The 8,311-nt window shown below is 58.2% G+C and overlaps 1 long non-coding RNA gene across 1 annotated transcript; it reads left to right on the forward strand.

Moving 5' to 3' along the window:
- Nucleotides 1-1,304: 1,304 nt before the first annotated feature.
- LOC129634983 (uncharacterized) lies at nt 1,305-7,859 on the forward strand. The gene is made up of 4 exons (XR_008706037.1): nt 1,305-1,857; nt 2,222-2,332; nt 2,671-2,779; nt 7,292-7,859. It is a non-coding gene; the product is annotated as an uncharacterized LOC129634983 (long non-coding RNA).
- The last annotated feature ends 452 nt before the right edge of the window (nt 7,860-8,311 follow it).

Genomic DNA, 8,311 nt, shown 5'->3' on the forward strand with positions numbered 1-8,311 from the left:
TAAAACCATCTTTCCTGTTACCTAACACTTGTCTCTCAGTATTGATTTCTTGATCGACCTGCAGCTGAACCTGAGTTTGCTAACAGTAGGAGTTTGACATCAGAATAAAGGTCATTCCAAAAAAGGGGTGAATAGAAGCCCAGGCACAGAGTCGGTTTTGTAGGAGTGACCTTAGACCTGCTGCCATGGAAACATACCAGCTCCTGTCCTCCTGCTGGACCACTTGTGCCTCTGACAACCACCCCCCCACGCCAGGCTGGGGACCCCTTCTTAGGAGCCCCCACTTCCTTCCTGCCTCTCTTGCAGTCAGGGTGGAGGCGGGACCCTCAGGGTCCTGCCTATCAGACATAAAGGCAGGCAGGTGACCCAGGTTCTGCAGGTCAGAAACACACATCAGGACCCCCTCATGGCCAGGGTCACACCTGCTGCCCGCTTTGGGCTCACTCCTGACACCACCATCTGGGGGTGGCTGGCTCCCACCCCCTGCAGACTCAGGGAGCCCCCCTGCTCTTTTCGTTTTTAATTGGCTACAGTTGATTTCTGTATCTGTTCTCAAGAACTCTGTCACACCTTCTTTCAGGGGGAACTCAGCTCACATGTTGTTAACAAGGGGTTGGGTTTTCTCCTTTTGAGATGGATATTTTCCAGACTCCTAAAGTTTAGTTAGAACTCATGGTGCTTGAGATGAGCGCTCTCAGAACAGTGCGCTTTCCTACTCAGTCACTGGTTCACACAGTTCAAACTGTCGTGTGGACCCCAGGGAGGCAGGGCTGCAGGCTCAGGCTGGCAGCTGGATCATTGGGACTGTAAGTCTCCCCCTACTTTGGGCAGACCCAGAACAGACCAAAGAACTGCTCCCGCCTCAGGCAGAGCCAGGAGTTGCAGGGACTCACTGGCTCTGCAGTACTGGCCTGCGGATTGTCCAGAGGTCCCCAGTGGCCCCTAAATGCCTTATATGTGTTAGTCACTCAGTCGAGTCCGATTCTTTGCGGCCCCATGGACTGTAGCTTGCCAGACTCCCCTGTCCCTGGGATTTTCTAGGCAAGAATAATGGAGTGGGTAGCCACTCCCTTCTCCAGCAGATCTCCCCAAAGCAGGGATAGAACCTAGGTCTACCTGCATTGCAGGTGGACTCTATGTCTGAGCTACCCTTGTCAATCTATAAATCCCTGAGATGAGATGTGTGGGCAGAACTGATGGCCATGGTCAAATCTCAAGGAGGGGCCTCCTGCTGTTTGGGGGATAGTGGACCTGGTGGGGTGGGGGTGGATTGGGGGTGGGGGGTGAATCTCGGCGATCGAGCGCGGACCCCTCCCTGTTACTGACAGGTGTGCCACCCTGCCTTCATCATGCGTCACATGCAGCCTGTGGAGCGGCGGATCTCCACTCGAGTCAGCACTGAAGTCACCTTCGCCAGGTGGGCTTGTCGGCGCGCAGATTGCCGGGGCCGCAGCCCGGGTCCTGCAGAGTGTTGGCTTCGCGAACTAGTTCCCAGCACGTGGGATGCTGCGGCCCGGGACCACAGCTGTCAGAGCCGCCCCTCCAGACTGTAAGGTTCACTCGGCAGGAAGAGGCAGGTAGGTGGTGCAGGTGAAAAACTCAATCAGGAGAATGACGGAAACAGCAAGAGGGGCGCAGACTAGGAAGGAAGCCCGCGCATGCTGGGCGGGGCGAGTCCTCTTACAGCGCAGTCCCCCTGCAGCGCGGGCGCAGCGGGGAGGCCGGAGCCTTTGTGACATCACAGCCCCGCCCGCCGGGGGAATGGTTGCCATGGCGACGTAAACCGAAGGCCTGGGCTCGCGAAGCCCCGGGGCAGCAGCTCAGAGGCTTCGGAGCCAGCGCCGGCGTGCGGAGCGGGTGGGTGCGCTAGGGACCTGGGCGGGAGCCACGGGAGGTGTCGGGGCGGACACCTCGCGCGCCCCTCCAAGCCCCTGTCGCAAGGCCCCCTGTTCCTTACTCATCGCATAGCCAGCCGTCTAGCAACCCCTCTTCCCTTCCGTCCCATGCACCGTCGCCACACGCCCAGACGGGCCAGACGTGGGTATGCGGAGGCCCGGCCCTGCTACAAGCCGAGTACCCCGATTCGTGAGGCTGCAGCAGGCATGCGGCTGGAAGGGTGCAAGCTTTGGAGGCAAGGAATCCTGGGCGGGATCCCAGCCTCGGCCTTTCCTGGCTGTAACTTTGGACCGTTTGCTACTGTTTCCTCCTCTGCAAAATGCAGGCTAGCTCCGCAAATAGTGAGAAAAAGCGCCGCGGTGGGGCCGAACGCTTGATGAGCCACCAATCAGTGCCTCCTCTGGTCCTCAGGGAGCTTACCTTCTAGGGGAACTAGGTAATCGACCGTTGTTAGAAGGATACACCAGCTATTGGCAACTGGTCAAAGGGAAGAGGATGGGGTGGTGGGAAGATGCTTCTGGGGAGGGGCGGGCCTGAGTGCTGGTCGAGGGTGGGAGGGGCCAAGGCTCGGGCTGGCCGTGGGTGGGCGGCTCTGCGAGCAGGACTAGCCCTGGGCGGCTGGAAGCACTCGGGGGAGAGGAGGGAGGCGCGGCGGGTGGGAGCTGCAACCGTCCTCGTGGTGAGCCTGGGGCAGGCGCCCGCTGTTCTCAGCAGCCGTCGGCGGAGGGCGGGCTGCGGGCTGGACCCACCGGCTCAGACGCTGTCTCTCCCCAGGTTGGGAGTCTCCTCTAGCCGATGTCAGGTTTCTCGGTGCACGCTTCCTCCTCGGCGCCGATGTCCGAGAACCTGCCTCCTATGGTCTCCAAGAGCGTAACTTTCAACAGTAAGTGCTGGGCCGGGGAGGGCTTGCGCAGCGTCAGAGGCAGCCTTGGGGGGCCTGGGGCGGCGGGTTCAAGGTGGAATCAAGGCGACAGAGATTCTAAGCCAGGCCACGGACCAGAAATCACAGGCTTTGCCGAGTTCCCTAGAAACTCCATGCTGTAATCTCTAGGGCTGCTGTAGCCAAGCCCCACCCCAGCCTGGGGCTTAACCCCCAGAGTTTATTGTTTCACAGCTGCCGGGACCAGGAGTCCCGGGCAGGGATGCTTCCATTCTGAGGCAGGAGGGGTCCCTGTGCCCTGTGCCCTCCCAGCTTCTGGTGGTTTGCTGGCGCCCTCTGGTGGTCTTTGGCTGGTAGGAGCATCACCTTGGTCTCTGGCCTTGGTCTCTGGCCTCATCTTCACTCCATCCTCACGTTCTGCGTGTGTGTTCCTTTATTCCCCTTCTTATTAAGGCTGTGCACACGCCCAGCGTGACCTCACCGGAGGTACATCTGCAGCCACTCTCTTTTCAAACAGGGTCGCATGCTATGGTGCCGGGCGTTGGGACTTCAGATCTTCAAAAGCATTCATTTGAGGGGGGAACACAGTTCACCCCAAAACAGGCCTCCAGGAGAGTGCCGCAGTGGAGGTGGGGCTCGCTCAGCCTTCCTGCAGCCTCAGCTGCTGGCCAGCCCCTCGCACTGGAGGCCTGCGCTTCCTCCCCAGGTCTCCCGCTGAGTGGCCCCGGGCGTGGCCGCGGGGCTGAGGGGCAGAACTGGCCACACACCCTCTGCTTCGGTTTACTGCTCCTGAGCTTCCGATTCCAAAGGGTGTTGAGAGCCCCCGTGTGAAACTCCACCTGCTTGGAGGCTCCGCTGTGTTCTCTCTCCCTCCAAGCCTGACGCCTGCCGTGCTCACACCCTGCCCACATCCACACAAATGCACGCACGGCCTGTCCTTTTCTCACACCAATGGCCACACAACAGAAACGCTCCCTGTGCCTTCTTCCCCATTAATCCAGATGCTGTGCAGACTGCTCCTTATCAAACCTCGAGCTCCCGTAAACCTTTAGTGCTTCCAGCAAAGGCGCCTCCACGTGTGCGGGTACCAGTCTCTGCTGGTGGCTGCAGTCCCTGGCTGTCCCTGTCACCCTGTGTGCTTTACCCCCTCCCTTTTTCTCATCCGCTCTGCTCCGGCGTAAACTGAGAAATGAAGAAAGGTTGAACTGGGGTTACCAGAAAAAAGATAGCTTTGAAATGTTTACAGATAACAAAATAATTCTAAATGGGATCACACAAAACAATGCAACATAACGGTGCTGTTGACTGAAAAAGTATTCACAACCTACAAGTTCAGAATTAGGTTTCAGTCCCTGGGGATATTTGGGCTTCCTGGGTGGTGCTAGTGGTACAGAACCGCCTGCTAATGCAGGAGACTCAAGAGACGCAGGTTCAATCCCTGAGTTCGGAAGATCCCCTGGAGTAGGAAATGGCAGCTCACTCCAATATTCTTGCCTGGGGAGTTTCGTGGACAGAGGAGCCCGGCAGGCTACAGTCCATGAGGATGCAAAGAGTCAGACATGACTGAGCACACACAAAGGCTGAGTTATGTTTTATTCAGTGAGAATCTGTAGGACTTCAAGCCTGGGAGAAACATTTAGAGAACTGCTACGAGGAGGGGAGGGGAGGAGGCAGGTTATATGGAAGTTCTGCAACCAAGAGCAGGTAGTCTGAACATCAAAAGATTATTGTTAATGAAAGAAAACCAGATAGCCTGGGTTAAGGAATTTAGCGCTTTTCCAAGTGTGGGGAGATGCGAGAGTCTGGGCTCGCTGAAACCGCTCCTGTCTGTGCCTGTCAGCTCCCTGGGGCCAGTGTCCCTCCTTTACCATTGGCGCTGGTGCCCTGGGATCGCAGGGACTGCTCTCCTTCCTGGGTGCCCTGGAGGGCAGGAGTCACTTTAGACTGTGACTTCCTTGTTTATTGATGTGGCGGAAAATACTCCATTCTCAGAGGGGAGGGTATTCTAGGCCATGAGCTGGGGATGAGGTGAGGTGCTAGAGGAAGAGACAGAGGCCAGTGTGGACCAGTGTGTAGGGCCCTGTGGGCAGGGGGAGGACTGTTTGGCTGTGCTGGGATGATGGAGACAGCCCAGGTATACGAGTGTGTGACTGGGGCACCATTCCTCCCACCTTGAGCGGGGGTAGGGGTGGGGGAAATGGCCACAGCTCCATCGAGACATGGCTAGTCTGTGCCCTGGCATACAGGGCAGAGGACCTCGGTGGGGAGCTTGGCCTGGAAGGGGGGCTGGCCACACCAGAATGGTACCCAGGCTCCCCAGGCAGGGCTGGTGGGAGCAGGGCTGCAGGACCCCTGCTTCTGGGAGACGCAGACTGTGGCTGGTCCCCCTGTTTCTGGGGGCTCCTGGCATGCAGGCCAGAACCCGCCTGAGCCTCTTGGGTCGAGTGGTGGATTGGGGGGGAGTGATCACTGAGTGGATGGTGGTATCTCCTGAAGGTGAGACTGGGCGGGGCGAGGGGTCATTCCTGGTGAAGGAAGCTCACTGCCAGGGTCTAACCTGAGCAGGCTGGGGGGGGGGACGTGCTCCCCCATGTCTGCACCTCCCGAGCTGGGGACGCCCCCGCCCCGCGTATAGGCATCCCTTCCCCCGTCCGCTGCTGACTGTGGGGGTGGGGCTGGATGCAGCCCTTTAATTTGGTGATTTAGGGAACGTGGTTTTAAGCGCCCCAGTCTTAGTCTGGGGAGCTGCAGAATCGGGCTGTCCAAAGCCCGGGCTGGGGGCTGCATGTGGGCGCACCGGCTCTGTGCTGCATGCAGTACAGAGGTCAAGGGCACAGAGGCAGGCCCACTCTCAGAGGGCTTGGGGCAGAGTGACCTGCCGCTCTCCTCTCTGCTCCTCGGACAGGCCAGGCAGTCCCTACACAGAGTGCCCACCCGGCCCCCCACGAGCTTACTCAGTAAGCCACCTCCCCACCCCACCATCCAGGGCTTTCCTGGGGCGCCCACACCTTCCCCACCCTCCTCCTCCTCCAGCTTTATCTTCCAGTAGCCCTGGCCCCGTCCCCCGGCCGGTAGACTGTCATCTGCCTGAAGGCTGGGGGCTCTCTGTTTGCCTCTAAGGCTGCTGTCTTTTCTAGAACCTGGTATACAGGAAGCCCACAATGAAATTCTGTTAGGCTGCAAGCTTTCCCCAAGGGTTAGGACCTTCCGCCACTGCTTTCCAACGCCATGCTGAGTTCAGCTAGAGCGTTTAGATGGGGACGGAAGAAGCAAGACTCTCTGCTCACAGATGACATGATCCTGTATGTGGAGAATCCCTGGGAAAGCTGTGTGCTCATAAATGAATGTAGCAGCATAGGAGAATACAAGATCAACATATGAACATGAGTTGTGTTTCCACATTCCAGCCACGAACAGTCCAACTTGGGCATTAAGGGCCAGTTCCATTCACGATGGCATTGAATAGAATAGATATCCAGGAAAGGGGTGATGTCGTGGGAGATGACCAAGCTAGAAGACCTGGGAGTCAGTCTCTCCACCAAAATGACTCTTCAGCAGGCGGGCGCTGACAGAATCCCGGACAGGAACTCTCCAGCTTCCAGGAGAGAAGTTAATGCTGAGGCGGGGGGATTCCGGGGGATTCTGGCATTTTGTGGTGTGGCTCCAGCCTCCAGCCTCCAGTCCAGCAGTGGTGGGGAGGGCGGCCCGAGTTCAGGAACTCTGCAGCCTCCAGTCCAGCAGCAGTGGGGAGGGCGGCCTGAGTTCAGGAACCCTCCAGCTTCCAGGAGAGAAGTTAATGCTGAGGCGGGGGGATTCCGGGGGATTCTGGCATTCTGTGGCGTGGCTCCAGCCTCCGGCCTCCAGCCTCCAGTCCAGCAGCGGTGGGGAGGGCGGCCTGAGTTCCTTGCGTGGCTTGCTGGTGCCAGTGTTGGAAGGAGAAGTCAGTTCTGACTCCACGTTGGAACTGTTTCTTTGACTTACTTTCTGTCACTTTTGCTATTATAATCATACGGAATGGCCTGCCTCAGAGAATCCTGCCCCTCTGCCTGGCTGTTAAACAAGTGCCTTTGTCCAGAACTCTGTCCACCTGTGGATGGCAAGGAAGAAACTGACACATCCCCCTGCCTGAGACTTGCCATTCTAGGAGACATTTGCAAGATTAATGGCCTTTTCACGTTGCTTCCTCATCTCCTGCCATCTCTGATCTATAAAAGAACCTGGCATCCAGACCCCATTGTGTGGTTCATTCACTCAATTGTGTCCGACTCTCTGCAACCCCATGGACAGCAGCATGCCAGGCCTCCCTGTCCATCACCATTTCCCAGAGTTTGCTTAAACTCACGTCCATCGAGTCGGTGATGCCATCCAACCATCTCATCCTCTGTCATCTCCTTCTCCTCCTGCCTTCCCAGCATCAGGGTCTTTTCCAGACCCCACAAGATGGTTATTCTGAGGTGCCAGCCTACCGTCTTCTTGATCTGCTGGCTCCTGATTCAAGTCTCTTTCTCGCCTCAGCCCCTCGTCTCTCAGCTTCATTGGGCTCTCGTGCGGTGAGCAGAGCTAGTTGCACTTGGAAACACCAGGGTGGACAGCAAGGATCGTCCTCCACGTTGGGCTGTCTGATTGCTGAAGGGCCACACAGAGGCTGGAGCCACTTCTCTGTCACGTCTGTTGGTGGAAATTTAGAAACGGGACCCCTTCTTTTGCTTTGGAGCCAGTGTCTTAAGGAAATTGCTTTTACAAATTTTATTTATTGATTTATTTTTGGAGAAAACCCAACCCCCGTAGCAGCCCCATCAAGGAGCACAGACCCGCGCCTTTCGCTTGCGGCTCCTGGGCCATGGGGGTTTCTGGAGGGCAGGAGTGCCCAGGCTTGGGGCAGGTGGGCGTCGGGCCTGCGCTGTCCGAGCCCACCTCCCATGTCTCGGTTTCGTCTGTTACCAAGAAGCAGCAGCGTCTCCCGAGTCTTGAAGGGACCGCTCCAGAGCTGACCCAGGGAGGCCCCAGGTGGGGTGAGCTCCCGCCGTCCTGGACAGGCGGGCACGGGGAAGATGCTGGGAAGAACCCAGATGAAGGAAGGGAGTGTGGACAAGCGCCATTGTGGCGAGAAAGGCACCTCGAAGAGGGACACAGAACCTGCACGGCGGGCTGGGCCTCAGGAGTCAGGGCGTGGGGGCCATGGGGGCTGGTGAGGACAGGTGCTGAGCAGAGGAGGAGGGCCTGGCTGCGGGGGGACGCTCGAGGCATGGGTTTTGCTGAGCTCCAGGCTCCTGTAGGGCCTCTGGGGGATGTGCGGTGAGTTGTGGAGCATTGGGGGAATTCAGTGCTGAGCGGGGTCATCTCCACAGACCAAGTGACCAGTGGGTAACGGCAGCCACCCACCTGATCTCTCCCTTTGTTGCCTGCCTGCCTCAGGAGGCGCCATGGTGTCAGCTGACAGGGGAATGGCAGGAACGGGGTCTCCGCGTCTTCCACTGCAGCCCCCGGAGGCCTGAGGAGGCTGGGCGGGCATCAGAGGCGCAGAGCCTGTGGCCT

Source organism: Bubalus kerabau, chromosome 20 (assembly GCF_029407905.1).
Source record: "Bubalus kerabau isolate K-KA32 ecotype Philippines breed swamp buffalo chromosome 20, PCC_UOA_SB_1v2, whole genome shotgun sequence".
NCBI lineage: Eukaryota > Metazoa > Chordata > Mammalia > Artiodactyla > Bovidae > Bubalus > Bubalus kerabau.